The sequence below is a fragment of the Mandrillus leucophaeus genome, unplaced genomic scaffold, assembly GCF_000951045.1.
Source record: "Mandrillus leucophaeus isolate KB7577 unplaced genomic scaffold, Mleu.le_1.0 Scaffold97, whole genome shotgun sequence".
NCBI lineage: Eukaryota > Metazoa > Chordata > Mammalia > Primates > Cercopithecidae > Mandrillus > Mandrillus leucophaeus.
Genome location: NW_012110585.1, coordinates 975,307 through 995,937, shown reverse-complemented (window position 1 = coordinate 995,937; position 20,631 = coordinate 975,307). Strand labels below are relative to the sequence as shown.

Here is a 20,631-nt window from a genome sequence, read left to right as displayed (position 1 = left end):
TCACATCAGCCAGGCTGGTCTCAAAATCCTGACCTCAGGTGATCCACCCACCTTGGCCTCCCAGAGCGCTGGGATTACAGGCCTGAACCACCATGCCCGACCTACATAAGAATTTTTTTTAGGAGAGAAATAATTCAGCTCACAACAGGCAGGTACTGTTATTATTATACATCCCCTTCCCTGCTGTTAGAAGAGGTAAGAGCACAGGTTTCTATGAGAAAGTCCTGGGGAACATAGGCAGAGAGTGATGGAGACATATTGAGGATGGAGTGATGATGTTTTCAGGTGAAACACTAGACTGAAATAAAGGAAAAGATTTGGAGTCACAAGTGGTTAGGCTGCTGGCCGGTGGCCTGGTAGAGTCTGAGGTCATGAAGGAATGTCGAGCCAGCAGTCCATGGTCTGATGAAAGCATTTCACAACATTGTGCCTACTGAATACAGCTCAAATTTCTTAGTCAATTGGCTTAAATCTAACTTAACTCTATTCCCTGTACAGGTGTACTTAAGATGGTGAGTACAAGCATACCTCTGCTTCCAAGGGGGACACCCTTGCCCACAGCCCCTGCTTCTCTCCCTGAGTCCAGCATTGCTGGTTGAAGTAGGCACGGGCATCTGCTGGCCTGACATGCAAAAATGGACCAGTCCAGCAAGACTCCTACTTTTAGGACTAGAAATGGGCAAGACAACAAAAAGTAGGAGCAGAGGGAATGTGATTCGGAGACAGGGGTCAGAGTGGCCACTAGGCCACTTCCAGGTCAAAGCTAAGATGGAACAGACCTGGATAAGGCAGAAGAAGCTGGCTGAAAGAGAACTGAACAATGCAGAAAAGCATGCCAGAGACTATAGATTCTGTGAGTGGATCTGAAGACGATCAGGGGTCTCCAGAGTCACATCCATCTCCCCAGTCCAAATATATTCTTAAAAGGAACCATCTTCCCCAGAAACCCACTGACTGCAAGAATTTGAATGGATCCTTTTATTTGCAATGACAATACCCAGTTGAAGCAATGCTCCTTTCCTAAGAATTCCTTCATTCCATTATTGGATACTGCCATGGTCTCAATGCTTGTGTCCCCCCAAAATTCATATGTGGAGACCTAATCCCCAGTGCACTAGTATTAAGAGGAGAGACCTTTAGGAGGTGATTAGGTCATGAGGGTGGAGCCCTCATGAACGGGATTAGTGCCCTTATAAAAAAGGCCTGAGGAAATTGTTTGCCCCTTGCATCATGCGAGATCACAACAGGAAAGTGCCATCTATAAAGCAAAGAGCAAGCCCTCATCAGACACTGTATCTGCTTGTACTGATCTTAGACTTTGCACAATCTAGTACTGTAAGAAATAACTTTCTGTTGTTTATTAAACGACTGAGTCTAAGGTATTTGGCCATGGCAGCCTGAATGGACTGAGACAGGCACTCATGTGCTAGGTGCTATTTGGGGCAATGAAGATTCAATACTAGATGAGACCCTTGCATAGAGCTGATTTGCTTGTGGTCGTACATGGTAATGTTCGATACTCACTATTGGATTACTCACCACAGCTCCATGCCCCGCACTGGCCCATCCTGGCCACAAGCTTTTCACTCACACTGTTCACAGTATTTTCTCATCATAGAATTCCCTTCACCAGCTAAAATCCTACCCGATTTCCTAGTCCAGCTCAAATGCTACTTCTTCCTTATAGCTTTCTAGAATGTCTCAGACAAGGTTAATTTCCCTCTTTCCTACATCACTTAACACTTCTGTGACCATCGTGACTCTATGCCATTTGGCCTTAGAGTTCAAGTTATTTACATGCCTAATCATCTTCAGCAATGTAAACTCCTAAAGAACCAGAAATGAGCCTGATTCCCCCTCTTCTTAGGGCTTCTCATGGAACCTTCCCCATATGACCCATTCAATGAATATCGGTTAAAATTAAGTTCAACCTATGAGGAGCCAGTGAGGGAGAAAGTGAGCAGGACACTGACCTTCGTCCCTTATTCCCAGCTTCCATATCCAAGAATATGACCCACCCTGTCTCCTAAAGTAAAATGAAATGGTGATGCATAATGAAAGGCTTCAGTCTAGCTGCCCTCCTACAAATCTAAATTATCACCAGCTCATGGATAAGCTAGTTGTTTTTCAGCCTTGGCATGTGGTCAGAATTGCACAGCTAGGAAGAAAGCATAATAAAACACTTCCAAGTTCTTTGAACTGGCAAAACTGTGTTTATACAATTACATGAAAACAAGCTAATGTGATGGCACTGCGGACATTTAATGATGTTGGGGTCAGGAAATTACAGTTCCCTGGTTCTATGTTTTACTGCAGAGTGGTTTGCATCTCATCAGAAAAGAATCTCACTTTGGAGTTAGCCCTTCATGCATGGGGCTTGCTACAAATAAGGGGCTGGGGAAATAAATTCTTAAGTGAATTTTATTTCTTCCTGAGAGGTGAATATAATAAATGGATTTAGCTTCTGGGATGCACCAGAAAATTCCACTACTGATGTGCAGGTGGCAGCAACATGGAGAATAATAAAAGATACCTTCTGTGCCTTTTGTATGTGTGTCCAGGATTTTTTTCAACCACTTCTTCTGTGGAGCCCCATGGACCTTGCCAAGACCTCCTGGACATGGGCCAGAGATGAGCTAATGCAGTACTAGAAAGAGCATTGAACTCGCAATTGGAAGACCTAATTAAAGACTCAGGCACTGAGCAGTCAGGGGATCTTGGGCATCTTGCTGGACTTCTTTAAATCTTAGACTGTTCATCTGTATGCTCAATAATGGTTAAGGTCCCTTCCATAGTTTTGAGCTGAATCTATGTCAGTTGGTTTGACTGTTGTCCCACATCTACAAAATTACTGCAGCTGACCCATCAACATGAGTGTTATTCTTCTAATTACACTGATTCATACACATGTTCTGACCTGGCTCCTTTTGTGACTAACGCTGCATCTTTCAAATGGTGGCCTGGGGTAATGCGATTTGGCTGGGACTGTGACACTGTGTCCATACATGGTATTAGGGGCACAGCTTCCAGGATTGCTATTATCTCCCTAGCAGCATATTCGAATACATAGTTCATTCATGTGATCATCGGCCTTCAAGGATTTTATCACAGTATTATTTTTAAACTCAAACGAACTAAATGTTCAAGTATTTAAGCTGAGAGGTTGGTTGAGGGATACATTTTCTGTGCAGGGGTGATCACTTGTAAAAATAAGGAGATTTGACACAATTATAGGAAAATGGTAAATCTGCCTTCAGAAATGTTTACCCCTTGGGCATCTCTAAAATGCTCTTCTTGGAATCCATGTCTTTGAAACATGGACCAACGAGACTATGAAGTGCAGCATTCCTGAGACCAAACTGCCCAGATGGAATCCAAAACAGATTTGCAATGCATTGGGAAGACTGTAGCTGGGAATGGCGCTGCATGCCTATAACCTCAGCTACTTGGGAGGCTGAGGAAGGAGGATCGCTTGAGCCCAGGAGTTCAAGAACAGCATGGGCAACATAGCAAGATCTTGTCTCATAAAAAAAAAAAAAAAGGATTATAAGATACAGATGCTAAGAGGGATTGTGTCAGTAAACCTACTTTATTTTTGACATCTAGTGCTATAGATGCTTTCAAACGCTATCCCTTTAAAGGTTGCCTTTTTTGGAGTCACAGGTCACAGCACACTGAGGTCGCAGCAGTGGAAGGTGGAGCGCTGTGGAAAGCAATTAGCAATATCTATTGAAAGTCATTAATGCATCCAAATCTCTTCATCAAGTAACTCTACTCTCAGAAATCTATCCCAACATTATAAAGAGATGGTCAAAAATGTATGTATAAGAGATGTTTCCAACAAAAATTAAAAGCAACAGGAAAATGATTCAGTACAGTATGTGATAGAAAATGTCACTAAAATGATGCTCCTGAAGACTGTTCTAATAAGATACAGAAATTTGTATGCAGTCTTAGTAAAGAAATGAGGTTGTGAGTTTTATGTACAATATTTTTCAACACACATGAAGACAAATGCAAGACAAAAAGTTAACAGAGGGGCCAGGCACAATGGCTGACACCTGTAATCCCAGCACTTTGGGAGGTGAAGGTGGGAGGATTGCTTGAGCCCAGGAGTTCGAGACCACCTTGGGCAACATGGCAAAACCCTGTCTCTACAAAAAATAAAAAAGTTAGCCAGGTATGCTGGTGCACATCTGTAGTCCCAGCTACTTTGGAGGCCGTGGTGGGAAGATCCCTTGAGCCCGGGGGGGTGGAGTGCTGAGATCAGGCCACTGCACTCCAGACTGGGTGATGGAGTGAGAACCTGTCTCAGAAAAGTAAGGCTGGGTGCAGTGGCTCATGCTTGTAATCCCAGCATTTTGGGAGGCCGAGGTGGGCAGATCACTTGAGGTCAGGAGTTCGAGACCAGCCTGGCCAACATGGTGATACCCCATTTCTACTTAAAATACAAAAATTAGATGGGCTTTGGTGGCATGTGCCATAGTCCCAGCTAGTCAGGGGGCTGAGGCAAGAGAATCACTTGAATTTGGGAAGTGGAGGTTGCAGTGAGTAGAGATCATGCCACTGTACTCCAGCCTGGGTGACAGAGCAAGAGTTCACCTCAATAAAAATAAAATAAAATAAAATAAGGTAAAAAGCTAACAGAGATTACTTTAGATTTGGGAGGATGTGTGATTTTTCCCTTCTCCTTAATACTTCACTCTGTTTCACAAATACCCACAATAAGCTTTACCTTAACGCTTTTATAATTATAAATTTGTAAAATTATAAAAGTCATTTAAGAAAAAAAGCTGCCATTTGTCCCTTAATTACTTGTTCCTTATTTGAGATTGCCTTGTCTCCCAGTTCATCACCTGCTTCTTCTCTCCCAGCAGAACATCAAAGCCACAGAATTGACTTCTGCTGGTGATGATTGCAAATCTCACAGCCCATAAAGCCAGGTTTAATGGAAAATCCCAAGATGGTGAGGACAACAGCCTATTTATTTTCAAATGATTATTTTAAAGATAACAGAAAGAAACACTGCAAGATGGACATTCATGGATAACTCTGGCTCTGAATCCCTGAGCAAAGTCAAGGACCAGAGAGAGCAGACCAGTGCCAGCACAACTTGATCCCACAGGAAGGCAAGGATGGTTTCACACTTTTTTGAAACAGGCTTTTCTGTGGGAGCTCTAAACTCTTGGAAGATTCCAATGTTTCCCCCCTAAATTAACCCATCGTAAAATAGTCAAGGTGGGGCCAAGGAAAATCAGAGAGCAGACTTTAAGCTTTGGATTTTTGGGCCACATCCAGCATATGAGCTTTTTCCACAAGCTTGTCTTGAGGGGTAACAGCGAGTGTGCTTTGAAGTGATATTCCCCAGGGTAGTTACATCTCTCAATAATGAAGTTATTGGCAGTGTTACTTTCCTTTTGATGCTTTTCTGTATTTTCTAATCTTTTTGAGTGAGTTTGTGTTGCTTTTATAAGGAAAATAATAATTTTTATTTTTAACATCATAATTGAGGGCAATATGTAAAAAAGGTGCATAGGAAAGAAGACTCAGAAGGTGGTGAAGTAAGATTTTATATATATACTTATTTATAACAAATTATATATATAATACTTTCTTTGCATTTCCTAATTGCTTTTTAATGGAACTACATTCCATTTCCCATCAGAAAAATATACATTTATTTAAACGTAACTGAGTCCTAACATTCTAAATGAACTCTAGAGAAATGCTTATTTTCACTGATGGATATTCTTTTATTTCTGGGGTGGGAGGAGGAATTCATTGGCTCCAGATCATTAGATATCCACATAACTCAAGCTGGATGCTGTCTTAAGAATTTACTGAGCATTTTACCTAGGACTGCACTAGTCTATTTGTTTCACTCATTTATTCATGCAACATACATTTTGTATATTCTATGCTTAAAAAAAAATTGAGATAGAGTCTTGCTCTGTTACCCAGGCTGGAATACAGTGGCATGATCATAGCTCACTACAGCCTCAAACTCCTGAGCTTAAGCCATGCTCCTGCCTCAGCCTCCCAAGTAGCTGGGACTACAGGTGTGCTCCATCACACCTGGCTAATTTTTTATTTTACTTTATTTATTTCATTTATTTATGTTCTGAAGAGAAGGGGGCCTCACTATGTTGCCCAGGCTGGTCTCAACCTCCAGGCTTCAAGTATCTTCCCACTTCATCCTCCCAAAGTGCTGGGATTACAGGTATGGGCCACTGCACTCAGCCATAATAGTCTTTACTTTAAGTGTATTGATAAATACGTTTGTCTGTATGCTGAAGGAACTTTCTGTCTTGCTGAGAATATAGACTAATTAATCAACAATTATAGTTCAGCAGTGGTTCTTAAAATTAAGCATGCATCAGGCCAGGCACAGCAGCTCACGTCTGTAATCCCAGCACTTTCAGAGAGTGAGGTGGGTGGATCACTTGAGGTCAGGAGTTCGAGACCAGCCTGGCCAATATGGCGAAACCCTGCCTCTACTAAAAATATAAAAGTTAGCCGGGCATGGTGACATGCGCCTGTAGTCCCAGCTACTTGGGAGGCTGAGGCAGGAGAATTGCCTGAACTGGGGAGGCAGAGGTTGCAGTGAGCCAAGATCGTGCCACTGCACTCCAGCCTGGGCGACAGAGGGAGGCTCCGTCTAAAAAAAAAAAATTACGTATTTACGTATGCATGAGAATCATCAGGAGGGCTTTTTAAATCACAGATTGGGGGGCTATACCCCAGAGTTACAGACTCAGTCTTCAGCCAGTCTGGGAATCCCAGGAAATGCTGCTATGGCTGGCCTAGGGCTCACACTTGGAGAACCACTGCAATATTAGTGCTTGAAAGAGAGGTATATAGGGTGCAGTGCGAACACCTCCAATGGTGTATTAGTGTTGAAAGCTGTGAAAGTGGAAATGAGATGGCAGAGAGCATGGGCCCACAAGGCAGAATTTGCAATCAGCCCCTTAGAATCCTGGAAGCCTTAGTTACTAGGTAGCTCTTCTCTTTCAGGGCCTGGCAACAGCTATCACCTCCTTCCCTGCTACTCTCTGGGACAGAATTCCGCCAACTCCATTTCTCTCCTGCCTCCTCTCAAGAATCTCTTTAAACTCCAAAGAAATCAGAAGGGGTTCTACATCCTCTGAAGAGGTTAGACTGCAGGCTGTAGGTGGCTAGGAACTGGCCTCAAAACCAAAAGGACCCCGCATCATTAAAACAGTTCTGATGCCATTAGACATACAAGGAACATAACCTCACCACTCTTGAGTCAGGCACCGAACCACAAGGCCCTTCAAGAAGGAGGCTTCACTAATAATAGCATCATCGGCCCTGGCAGAGACTCTTCCAAATGCTTGTGTAGGTGGAGATGGGAGGGAAGAAAAGGGCCTACATCCCCGCGGCTGAAAATGCCTATAACGTTGACTGTGTGGGATAGATCCTTTGCTGTAGCTGCAGTGACCCCCATTTAGTGACTCTGTGAGTACCTAATGTAACCAGTGGTTTTTCCTAAGTCTGTGTAATCATAAAATGTTGTAAAGCATTGCTATATTATTCAGTAAGGCCACATATAAAATACCTTCTGGATGAAGGTCAACTAGATGATTACAGTGTTCCCTGAGTGGACTTTCAGCTGTCAAACAGAAGTGGCATGAGCTTTAATTTCTGCAACTGTGAACCTTGTATTTTGTCAGCTGGGTAGATTTAAATGTACCAGGAGAGCTAGTCCTTTAAAGTGACCCACAGAATAGATAATCTTGCAGTAGTATACTCATTCTCTAGTCTGTATTTAATATCAACTTGGAGTTTTATGTATTGCATGCGAGGGGTTATGTCTGCAATTTTTAATAAGTCTATAAAGGCGAGAGTCAGTACACCGCAATATTGTATTTCTTTCTTGAACAAATGTGTGTGTGTAAGGAATAAATGTGAGAATAAAAATAGCATATAGAGAGGCCAGGTGCAGTGGCTCACACCTATAATCCCAGCACTTAGGGAGGCCGAGGCATGTGGATCACCCTCTGAGGTCAGGAGTTCAAGACCAGCCTGGCCAACATAGTGAAACCCCATCTCTGCTAAAAATACAAAAAAAATTAGCTGGGCATGGTGATGGGCACCTGTAATCCCAGCTACTCAGGAGGCTGAGACAGGAGAATCGCTTGAACCTGGGAAACAGAGGTTGCAGTGAGCCGAGATAGTGCCATTGCACTCCAGCCTGGGCAACAAGAGCAAAACTCCATTTAAAAAAAAAAAAGAAAGGCATATAGAGAAGAAATTTGGGGTAAAATTCTTGGCAGGTTTCTCTTTTAATCTAGTACATTTTGCTCGTCACTTACTTCCTTCCCTTTCTTGTCTTGCAGTTGATCTCATTTTTCTTCCTCTGTATCTGAGGAATGGCCTATCCAGGGACTGGCAAAAGGAGAAAAACAAGATGCAGAGGAATGAGACCGAGAATATCCCAGTGTGAACAGTTCCCCCAAAGTGCTTCATTTCGGCTCCAGGTTAAGTTATAATCAACTGAAGCTCTCTTTGGTACATTAATTCAGGGTGTCAGGTGTCAAAATCTACATTTCAAAGTGCTTTCCTTGCATGTAAGAATACACTAGGCCAGGCACGGTGGCTCACGCCTGTAATCCCAGCAATTTGAGAGGCCAAGACGGGCAGATCACCTGAGGTCGGGAGTTTGAGAACAGCCTGGCCAACATGGTGAAACCCTGTCTCTACTAAAAATACAAAAATTAGCTGGGTGTGGTGGTGAGTGCCTGTAATCCCAGCTACTCAGGAGACTGAGGCAGGAGAATCGCTTGAACCTGGGCAGCGGAGGTTGGCAGTGAGCCAAGATCGTGCCACTGCACTCCAGCCTGGGCGACAGAGAGAGACTCCGTGTCTAAAAAACAAAAACAAAAACGAAACAAAACAAAAAAACACTAGTCTGGCAGGACTTGAGTTCATGTTTTCTTTCCTTTTTTGAGACAGGGTCTCGCTTTGTTGCCCAGGCTGGAATACAGTGCATGATCTTGGCTCACTGCAACCTCTACTGCCTGGGCTCAAGCAATTCTTCTGCCTCAACCTCCCAAGCAGCTGGGAGTACAAATGCGCACCACCACGCCCAGCTAATTTTTGTGTTTTTAGTAGAGCCAGGGTTTCACCATATTGGCGAGGCTGGTCTCGAACTCCCGGCCTCAAGTGATCCACCTGCCTCGGCCTCCCAAAGTGTTAGGATTACAGGCATGAGCCACCGCACCCAGCTGAGTTCATGTTTTCTGTGTGCAACGCAATGATGAGGTGGAAATTGTTATACCCAGTTTACAGATAGGAAAACACAGATGATAAAAATAGAAATATTTGTTTTTTTTTTTTAAATGGCCATTTAGTTTTTAAATAGCAAAAATGTCCTGGGAAATATGCTTGACTACATGTGGGAAAAAAGTTAGATTTTTCTTCTTAGCACATACCTAAGTAAATTCCAGAAGAGAATAAGGAGATTAACTGCAAACATCGAAAATACAAAACTACTAGATGAATAGAATGAATATTTACCTAATTTCAAATATAGTAGAATTTTCTAACAAAAGCCATGAAAAAAATTACTTCTTTTGATAATATGCATCTTTTAAAAGTTCCATTTAACAGTACTGAAAACAAAATATAAATGTGGAAAATAAGTTTAAAGAAATATTTGCAACATACATGAATAGAGAGATGGTGTACTATAAAAAGAAATTTTAAAAATTAGGGCCAGACGCAGTGGTTCATGCCTGTAATCCCAGCACTTTGGGAGGCCAAGGTGGGTGGATTATTTGAGGTCAGGAGTTAGAGATCAGCCTGGCCAACATGGTGAAATCCTGTCTCTACTAAATATACAAAAATTAGCCTGGTGTCATGGTGCATGCCTGTAGCCCCAGCTACTTGGGAAGCTGAGGCACGAGAATAGCTTGAACTGGGGAGGTGAAGGTTGCAGTGAGCCGAGGTCGAGCCATTGCACTCCAGCCTGGGCAACAAGAGCTATACTCTGTCTCAAATTAAAAAATAATAATAAAAAAAATTAAACTAAACAATCACCACCCGAAAGGGAGCATGGGGAAGTAACCAAGTATTTTTGAACAGAAGAATTTGACTTTATATCCTCAGGTTAAAGACAAAAACTGTAAGTAATTATGGTAGCTAGTAGGTTTGTAGGTTTGTTTTTACAGTGTTATGTGTTAGCAGTTCTGAAACTATGTATATTCTAGGATTGACAAAATAATGGAATCCAGGGTTTTGTACTATCAAAGAATGGAATTACAAATACATGAAAGCTACAAAGCATCTTGTAGTGTTGGATTGGAATTGGAGGTATCAGTCTAAATACATAGCTTTAAATATGTAGTTATAGAAATCAATATGAATCTCAGGACACAGACAAATACCTGGCTCTGTTTGCTGAGAGTGTCTAAAAGCAATGACATTTGGTAGCAGTGAGCACATTTAGTGCCCAGGCATGGTTTTTAAACACCACCCTCCACTGAAAGGAACCAGAGCTCCTTGGAGAGTTGGCTGATTCCAAAAATGAAACATTTTGCTGTGCAAGTAAGTAAAGAAATGCTCAAAGAATAATAGGGACATGTCACAAAGACATAGGAACCAGGTCCAAGAGGCTCCCACTGACCAACTCTGGAACAATTTGAGCATCAAAATAAAAGCGCAGCAGATTATCATTCATCGAATAAAATTACAATCCATGAGTATCTACATTGATATAAATGAATGAATAAATACATAAATAAATGGATGGAGAGAATAAAAAGTGCTTCCTTAGAGCAGCATTCAAACTAATAAACAAGGAATGTTGGAATGAGAGAACTGCCTTTCGATACCATCATAATAATAACTGATGCAGCAAGAATCATCAAAGGATGGTAAAAACAGCAAGTAAAATGTTATTTTAGTTTTGAGACAAGGTCTCGCTCTGTCACCCAAGCTGGAGTGCAGTGGTGCAATCTTGGCTCACTGCAGCCTCAACCTCCTAGGCTCAAGCAATCCTCCTACCTCAGCCTCCCGAGTAGCTGGGACTACAGGCACACACCACCACAACCAGCTAATTTTTGTATGTATTTTGTAGAGACAGGGTTTTGCCATGGTGCCCAGGCTGGTCTTGAACTCCTGGGCTCAAGAGATCTGCCTGCCTTGGCCTCCCAAAGTGCTGGGATTACAGGTGTGAGCCACCATGCCCAGCCACAAGTACAATTTTAAGGATTTAACAGGATATTTATATAGTATCTAGTTGCTCCCTGTTAGACAGCTTTTAATTTCAAAGGGTAAAATGGCAACTTTCACAGTAGAACATGTTGGTAGGAATGACCTTAATCAAATGATGAGAGTTAACAATATCAGTCGTGTGTCAGAACCACAGCACGTGCCTCCTGCACTAAGAAAAACACTGCATCACTTCTGCAATATTCCAGCCAAGATGCATAACATGAACCTAATCAAGAGGAAACACCAAAAAACTCAAAACTCTTTTATAACATAATTGACCCTTACTCTTCAAAAGTGTCAAAGCCAGACAAGAAAGACTGAAGAACTACTCGGATTAAAGGACACCAAGGGTACAAATGTCATAAGTTTTCTTGGACTAGATCCTGGACCAGAATCTTTTATTTTGCTAAAAGAGCAATGGTGAGCCAACTAGTGAAATTAAACAAATTCTGTGTAGATTAAATTCTACTATAATCTCAATGTGAACTTTCTGATTTTGATAAATCAAATCTGGGGGTATATGTAAGACTGGTCTTGTTTTTAGAGAATACACACAGAAGTATTTATTTCTTTATTTTGACTCAGGGTCTTGCTCTGTCTCCAGGCTGGAGTGCACCTCGTAGCTCGACGTGTGATCATGGCTCACTGCAGCCTCAAACTCCCGGGCTCAAGGGATCCTCCCACCTCAGCCTCCTGAGTATCTGGGACTACAGGTGTGCACCACCACACCTCAGCTAATTAAAATTTTTTTTTTTTTGGTAGAGATGGGGTTTTGCTATGTTGCCCAGGCTGTTCTCAAATTCCTGGCCCCAAGCAATCCTCCCTCTTTGGCCTCCCAGAGTATTGGGATTGTAGACATGAGCCACTCTGCCCAGCCACATGGAAGTATTTAAAGGGAAGCGGGCATGAGGTTGGCAATTTACCATCAGATAGTTCAAAAAAAGTAATGTATGTAGGAGAGAGAGAGAAAGCTGGAGAGATATGAAGCAAATATGACAATGTTTGTATTTGGGGAATCTGGGTAAGACTGTATTGGAATTCTTTGTTCTGTTCTTGCAATCTTTCTATAAGCCTGAAATTATTTCAAAGTGAATGATAGAGACAGTGAGAATTTTTTTAAAAAGGCTCTCCACACACACACACAGAGACATACACATGCAAAAACATGACTGAAGGAAATTGAGCAGAAGTGTTAATAAGATTTATATCTGGATGGTGAGATTACATAGTAATAAAAACATTACATTTGAAATTAATCTTTATGTTTTTACATACTACACATGCTCAATCATGTGTATTTATTTTAAAAATATCCATTTATTTAAATTTTAAAAAGCTCCAGCAGGGCCTGTGGCTCATGCTCTGCCTGTCACGAAAGGCACCTTTGTGATGACGGTTGTTTGTCTTTGTTGCTGCTTGTCTATGCATGGACACACCCATCTGGGCTCCACCAGCAGCTGTGGTGGTGGCAGAATAGTTCTGGGTATGACCATGACAGCAAGACAGCTGTCGTCTCATATGACTGAGAGTGTCACATGCTTTTCCCCTGAGGGGCTGAGTAGACCGTACACCAGAAGGAATTCTAAAAACAGCAGCGTGCATCCTTTTTGCTGCGGAAGCACCCTGTCACTTTCTTGTGTCCCAAGCATTCCAGAGTGAGAAACTTGGAGTGTGTCTGCATCGTTAAAATGTCCTTGGATTTTTTTTTTTTTGAGACAGTTTCACTCTTGTCACCTAGGCTGGAGTACAGTGGAGTGCAGTGGCTGAATCTCGGTTCACTGCAACCTCCGCCTCCTGGGTTCAAACAATTCTTCTGCCTCAGCCTCCTGAGTAGTTGGGATTACAGGTGCCCACCACCATGCCCAGCTAATTTTTTGTGTGTTTTTAGTAGAGACAGGGTTTCGCCATGTTGGCGAGGCTGGTCTCGAACTCTTGACCTCAGGTGATCTACCCGCCTCAGCCTCCCAAAGTGCTGGGATTACAGGCATGAGCCACCATGCCTGGCCTGATTTGTAGAAAATTATTATCTATTACAGATTTATAGCGCATGCCCTGTTAATTGTTGTGCCTTGAAAAAGTGTTCTTTTCCCTGTAGTTGTAGTTTTTAAAATAATTTTTTCAACAGCACATCTTATAGTATTGGGTAGAAATAACAGAAAATCAATACATACGAGTCTGATTGGCTCATTAAAATATAAGAAGTGAGTCAAAAAGGTAAGTGGCTGGAGGGAGCAGAAAGCACTGCAGTTCTGGGCCTTAAAGTATAGATGATGCGATGAGTTTGACAGCTTCTTTGACCAATTTATTTCACAGCTTTCTAATTTCTGCCAGTTAGAAGTGACATAGGTGGGTCACTGAATATTCATTCCTCTGACCTCAGGCCAGGTGACTCTTAATGTCAGGATGTCAGAGGATAGGTCGCAACCCAACTTTCTTCAAAACTTCTAGAAAAGTCTTTCACAATTTTATGTAAGCAGACCTCCTGAATTTTTTATCAATCAAAATCCAGACCTAATTGATGAAGCTCTTTAAATCATAAAGCTGAGTCTTTTATTTACTTTGTGGTTTCAGAGAAAGTCACATGTCTAGTTGTTCTAGATTGTTCTACTTTCCTTCTGTTGCTATTAGAGATCATTTCCTCTATTTATTCTCAAAGGCTGCCACCATCCAAAACATGGAGAAAAACCCTTCGCCTCTCATTAGAGGAATAAGACTTAGAGTCTCTATTAACCCAATTTCTGAGCAACCTCTGTTGGACTCAGACAATTTAAGATATACTCATGTTAAATGGCATGCTCTTCGGGAAACCCACCTGACTTTCTGATATTTACAAAATATTTAAAGAAAGAGAATAAAAAGCCTTTAGAGCAAAACCCTGGAAATATATAATTTACTTCCCAAATATTCAAAAGAGAACGTATGAGAGTGAAAAGCTTATTGTTCTGGATTAAAATCAGGCAATGTGTTTAGTTACTTTCCAGAAAATAAATTTAATTCAGGATGTGAAATTAAATATACAAATATAACAAGATTGGTGAATGGCTTTAAGGTCTTAAAATTCAAGTGTGTCTCTGTTGTTTACATTGTAATGATTTCTGTATTAATGGTATTAATAATTTCATCACCTTTTCGTAATAGTAATATCTAACACGTATAGTTATTTAAGGTGACTTATACGTAGGGATTCCTTTAACCCTTCCAGTAGCCTTACTAAGTAGGTACAATTATATCTTTTTTACAGATGAAGAGACAGGCACCAAGAATGGATTGCTCAAGTCTACACAGCTAATAAATGGCGAAGTACACATTTAAGTCCTAAATCCTGAATACAGAGTCCACATTTTTAGCTGCTACATTTGACTTTGTCCGAGTTATTATCAGAAGCAAAACTTTCCTCTTTTGCCTCCCAGCACAATTGTAACGCCAAACTTTCCTCTTTTGCCTCCCAGCACAATTTATGGGCGGTCTCTCCTCACCCAGGAGTGTTGGGTAAATGTTTAACAACCAACCCTCCTAAGAACTAATTTATAGCATTTGCTGATTTCCATGGTGTAAATATTCCTCCATGGCCAATTTCAAGTTACCAACTTGGTGTCACTGACCATGAGGTTGAGAAAAGACGGACTAAAAATTTAGCAATTGGCTCTCAAGAGCCAGCTCTATCAGACAGTTCATTTTCTGGGTGTAATTTTAAGGGTAAAACTGAGGCAAGGGTGAAATGAAGGTCTTGGGTTACCGTTTCAACGGCGTCTGGCTCCACGCACTCCTCCAGACAAATTTCTGAGGTTACCGGAAGTCTCTTACGGGAGAAGAACCAGGATGTGGATTTGCCTTGCGCTCCTGGGAGTTTGGCATTCTCTTGCGCCACCTGGTGGCTGTAACTGACCATTGCTGTTTTCCCTGCCGCTGTCTTGAATTCAGGCTTCAGGGTTCTTCTTCGCCCAGGGGCAAGTTCAGTTACTAATTAGGCTTCTGGTGGGTAATCGGGCTCTTTAATGGACAGTCTCCTTCACTGAGACCTTAAGATGAATTCCCAGGCAACGGGCCAAAGGGCACTTGAGTGACAAATCAGCAGCCTTGTTGTCCTCGCTGAAAACACCACCACAATTTCACAGCACCCCCAGGCTTGGTTCATAAACGCCAGAACATCCGGTGTCCCCGCAGATGTCCCAAAGTTCTTGTCACTGTTTTCTAGGAGGTTTAGAGGGTCCCCAGCAAATAGGTCTTCAAGTCTTCCACGTTGATATTCCATAGTTCCAAAAGCTCAAGGCATAATCCCCTCTGCCATCGCATAATCCTGCCCTTTCTATCACTGCATAATTTAAAGATTATATATAGATATATATATAAATTATCTACCTATATAGATTATATATACACATATAGATTACATATATAGAGAGATGGTAGATAGATGGGTGATGGTCTGATAGAAATGGTTTGGAGGTTACCTTTTGGTTGTGGTGATCCATACCGCCAATCTACTCCTTAGTGTATTAGTGACTGAGTACTAATCCTATATTTGGGAGGTCCTCAAACATTCTTCCCTTCTTATTTTATTTTATTTTATTTTGTTTTATTTTATTTTATTTTATTTTTTGTAGAGACAGGGTTTCACCATGTTGCCCAGGCTGGTCTTGAACTCCTCAACTCAAGCAATCCTCCTACCTCGGCCTCCCAAAGTGCTGGGATTACGGCGTGAGCCACTGCACCCGGCCACCTTCTTCATTTCTCTGTCTTCTACTTACTACGAATTTATTCATATAACAAGTATCTATTGAGCACAGCTATGTGCTAGTCACGTGGCTAGGATGTGGCCACAACGATGAATTAGACATAGATCCAGCCCCTGTGCTTGAGGGGCTGCCATGGTGTGGTGGAAACTAGGGAATACATTTGGAAGCCTCAGACAAAGCAGAATGCTGTGGGTGTGATGATGAGGGGCTACTGCACTCCAGCCTGGGACAGAGTGAGACCCTGTCCAAACAAACAAACAAACAAACAACAACAACAAAGCACATTCGTTGCTATAAATTACTTCAAAAAACAGTTTCACATGTCCCTCTTCCTAAAGATTCCTTTTCAGCTGATTCGAGACAGAGCCTAGGAATCTTCATATTAAACATATTAAATAAACACCCAGATAATATTTGATGCAGGTGGTCTAGGAAACCCATTTTGAAAAGCATCGACCTAGAGAGGTGGGTTGCTCCCAAATCCCCCTGGCATCTTGCCTAAACAGCGCTTCTGTCAGCAGCCTGGATGCTAAGCAAGCACCTGCAGCCCTGGAGTTCTGAGTGAATGGTTTTTAAACTGTGGCCTGCATCCCCCTGAGGTTACCGAGAAACTTTACAAGGGTTTCTTGCCAGGTGGTTTTCAGGGCATTCGTTTATTGACCCTCAGTGTCCCTTTGTACTATTTCGTGAAATCCATCCACAGAGGCGCTGCAGGGCCACCAGGGAGGGTCTTCTCCCCACCTGCCCTTTTGTCCTCCCACTCTCAGCCTCAAGCTCCTGGGCTCAGGCGATGCTCCTGCCTCAGTGATTCTTCCACATTTTTGAATATTTGAGATCATAGACTCCATGGATTTGTCATATTAGGTCTCAAAGTAACACAGCTTGAGATTCATCTGGGAAACAGAGGATGAAATCAGAGCGGGGTAGACAGTGGGGAAGCAGGCTTTCTAGGACAGCGGAGAGTGGCAGGCGGAGCTGTCATTCAGGGCCATCTAGGCACAGCCTCTGCTTTCTACCTGGAAATGGAGGTGGCCTCGTAGATTGTGAGGCAGGTTCAGGAACAAGGAGAGGCCGATGCTTTCCAATACTTCCTCAAATGGAAGCGCATGGAATACCAGTGTATATTATTCCAGATTGGCAATGCCCGCCTGAGTCTAAAAGGGTTGTTGCACTACAAGGGTTTAGCTGTTTTCTCAACGTTGACGAGGCCTTACCTGGACAGAGAATGACACCAGCCCCTTAAACACTACAGGCAAGTCAGGGGCCAGGACAGACCTCTCCAGGTCTCTCACTCACTCTCTCTGGGAGCCTCCTTGTTTCTGTTAATTTCCCTCTTTTCACCTAATTGGGAAATATAGCAGGTGTATGGGAATGTGTGTTTCTGAGGGGGAGTGTCATTTCTCACTGATCTACAACCCATCTGAAACACTGCAGCATTACATCATGAACAATTTCCTTGGTCAAAACACAACAACAACAGCAACAACAACTCAGTCTAATGAATACACAAGATTCTACTACATGGCCATGTCATACTTTATTCTTCTAGAACGCAGTATTTTTTTATATATATATAAATATATATGAATATATAAGTATATTAAAATATATATGAATATATAAATATATATAATATATATAATTAGGTTTTAAATTTTTATGGTTATATCCAAAGTGCTCTATCTTTCAACATTTAGTAAGTTGCTGTACAAATCTTATTTATTCATTCAAAGAGTATTTATTGATATTTACTACGTGTAAGTCACTGGTCTGGGTAATTTAGAGAGTCCAAAGATAAATCACATTAGACGCTGCCCCAGAGGAGCTTATGACTTACAAGGGAATTAGTACTCTATGGATGGAAGTTATGCTTTATCTCATCTTGGTAAGGATCCTGTGAGACGGGCAAGGCGGTGCTACCATCTTCATTGCTTTTGTGTGGAGGAACAGGAAGTGCAGACATGTTATGACCTTTGCCTGAGGTCACAGACAGTCTTCAGCCTAGCCTCACACTTGACTGATAGCTTGGCTATGGTAATCCAGGTAAATTGTTAAAAATAAATACATTAGGAAAATGTAATGGGATAAACATTTATAAACTTGTGAAATCTTAAAGTTATGTTAAATTGGGTAATAGATATTCATAAAATGTCCGAGCCATTTATAAGTAAGTTAAAATACTGAAACATAAATTGCTGAACATAAATATGTAAGTTTGTTCTTGGATTTTTGAGTTTTATATAAAGACTAAATATATTTCGGTTTATTAATACACACAAAAATTATGTTTTGGGGAAATGTTTTTAAAATGATAAAATGGTTCATATCTACAAAATGCTGAGATGTGACAGACACTAAAAAGCATCTTATTTCCTAGGTTTTCACTAGAAATTAAAGTTATTAAGAGTTAAAAATTCGAACAAATATATATAATTCTGCATATAGAGTATACCAAAAAGTATGATATTTTTTAGTGAGAATTCTCCTTTTATGACCTTCTCTGGCTCTGTATTTTAGAATTTTAAACATGTGACTGAATTTTGATTCTGACACCTTTCACACACCTGCAATGATCTTCTAATTTACTTACCTTTCACCTCCTGTTGTCTTTTTTTTTTCTTCTTGAGACAGAGTCTCACTCTGTTGCACAGGCTGAGTACAATGGCATGATCTTGGCTCACTGCAACCTCCACCTCCCGGGTTCAAACGATTCTCCTGCCTCAGCCTCCCAAGTAGCTGGGATTACAGGTGTGCACCACCATGCCCAGCTAATTTTTGTTTTGCCATATTGGCCAGGCTGGTCTTGAACTCCTGACCTCAGGTGATCCACCCACCTTGGCCTCCCAAAGTGCTGGGATTACAGGTGTGAGCCACTGCACCCAGCCCCTCCTATTGTCTTTATCAAAAACTATCTGGACCATTTGACCGCAGCTGGCTAATTTTTTATTTTTAGTGGAGATGGGGTTTCCCCATGTTTTCTAGGCTGGTCTTGAACTCTTGACCTCAAGTGATCCACCCACTCTGGCCTCCTAAAGTGCTGGGATTACGGGCGTGAGGCACCGTGCCCAGCCTCTTTCACTTTACTTTTATTTTAGCTCTCATTTTCCCCAAGTTTCCCCCAATCTGGCAAGTTTGGCCCAGCCATTTATGAGCGAGGCATACTTTTGAGCTGACTGTAGGTTGTATATCTCATGAGGTGTGTGTCTAGTGGTCTTTACTATAACAGGGTTGGGAAGTGACTGTGCTGCTTTATTGGGTGACCCTAAGTGTTAATATCCCCAGAGAAGGAAGCATGCCCCTGTTTCCTGTCGGGAGAGTGTAAGCTTGGGTGCGGGTATGATGGACCCGGGCAGAGGAGGAGGCTGGGTGGAGAAAGGTAGGTAGACTCTCACGTACTCCTTGTATTTTTAGATCTGGCATCTCACTCTACTTTTGGAGAAATCTTGAGAATCATCTCTAAAGAAACGTGTGGCTGTTCTTGCGGGTTTCTTGATGACACTGAGTTATTAGGCTGGTGCAAAAGTAATTGCAGTTTTCACAATTTTGATGACAAAAACCGCAATTACTATTTTTTTTTTTTTTTTTTTTTTGAGATGGAGTTTCGGTCTGTCATCCAGGCTGGAGTGCAGTGGCGCCATCTCAGCTCACTGCAACCTCCACTGCCCGGGTTCAAGTGATTTTTGAGCCTCAGCCTTCCGAGTAGCTAGGGTTACAGGTGCCCACCACCACGACTGGCTAATTTTTGTATTTTTAGTAGAGGTGGGGTTTCGCCATGTTGGCCAGGCCGGTTTTGAATTCCTGACCCTTAAGTGATCCACCCACTTCGGTCTCCCAAAGTGCTGGGATTACAGGTGTGACCCACCACGCCTGGCCTGCAATTACATTTGCACCAACCTAATACTAATTTAGCCTGTCTGCATTGTTGCCCTTTTCTTTTCTCTCACGATCTTGTGACTTTTAGTCCATGTGGACATCAGAGGCACAGCTGTTGGTTCTGTGATCATGTGTCAGGCAGATAAGAGTAATGGCTGAATTAATATTTATACTCTGAGCTACTGAAATTTCAGTCATGATATATAAGGGAGAAAAGAATCAATAAAATGAACATATTATTGACAACTGCTCAAACACCTGTCAGTATAAGCTGTCAACAGCAATTATTTATAACAGATGATATTAAAAGTCTCATGGCATGAGAAAGATAAATCTGTTTAGAAATCTTTTTTTGGTGACAAAAAAAGTGTCAAGCACAGCAAATAAAAGTAGTCTGGCATCTTCTAGCTGTTGAAAGTAAAGTTCGAAATGATGCCACTGCTCATGGTTCAATAACTCTGAAAACCATAGGCCAGGAGAGCTGCAGCGGATCTTAGGGTCCATCTGGTATCATTTCCTCTTTTTATGAGAAGGAGACTGAGTTTCAGAGTGGTACATAAATTGACTGTTCCTCATAATTAAATGTTACATACCCTTTTACAACATAGATGCTGTTTTTCTTTCTTTCTTTCTTTCTTTTTTTGTTGTTGTTTTAGACGGAGTCTTGCCCAGTCGCCCAGGCTGGTGTGCAATGGTGGGATCTTGGCTCATTGCAACCTCCGCCTCCCAGGTTCAAGCAATTCTCCTGCCTCAGCCTCCCGAGTAGCTAGAATTACAGGCGCCC

The 20,631-nt window shown here is 41.9% G+C and overlaps 1 long non-coding RNA gene across 1 annotated transcript in view; it reads left to right on the top strand.

Annotated features, from left to right (window-relative positions):
• LOC105532564 overlaps positions 1 to 11,951 on the top strand; it is a 55,438-nt gene extending 43,487 nt beyond the window's left edge. Inside the window, exons 2-3 of the long non-coding RNA XR_001005007.1 lie at positions 8,361 to 8,501; positions 11,843 to 11,951. This is a non-coding gene — a long non-coding RNA (uncharacterized LOC105532564). The remainder of the gene's footprint in view (positions 1 to 8,360; positions 8,502 to 11,842) is intronic.
• Positions 11,952 to 20,631: the final 8,680 nt, after the last annotated feature.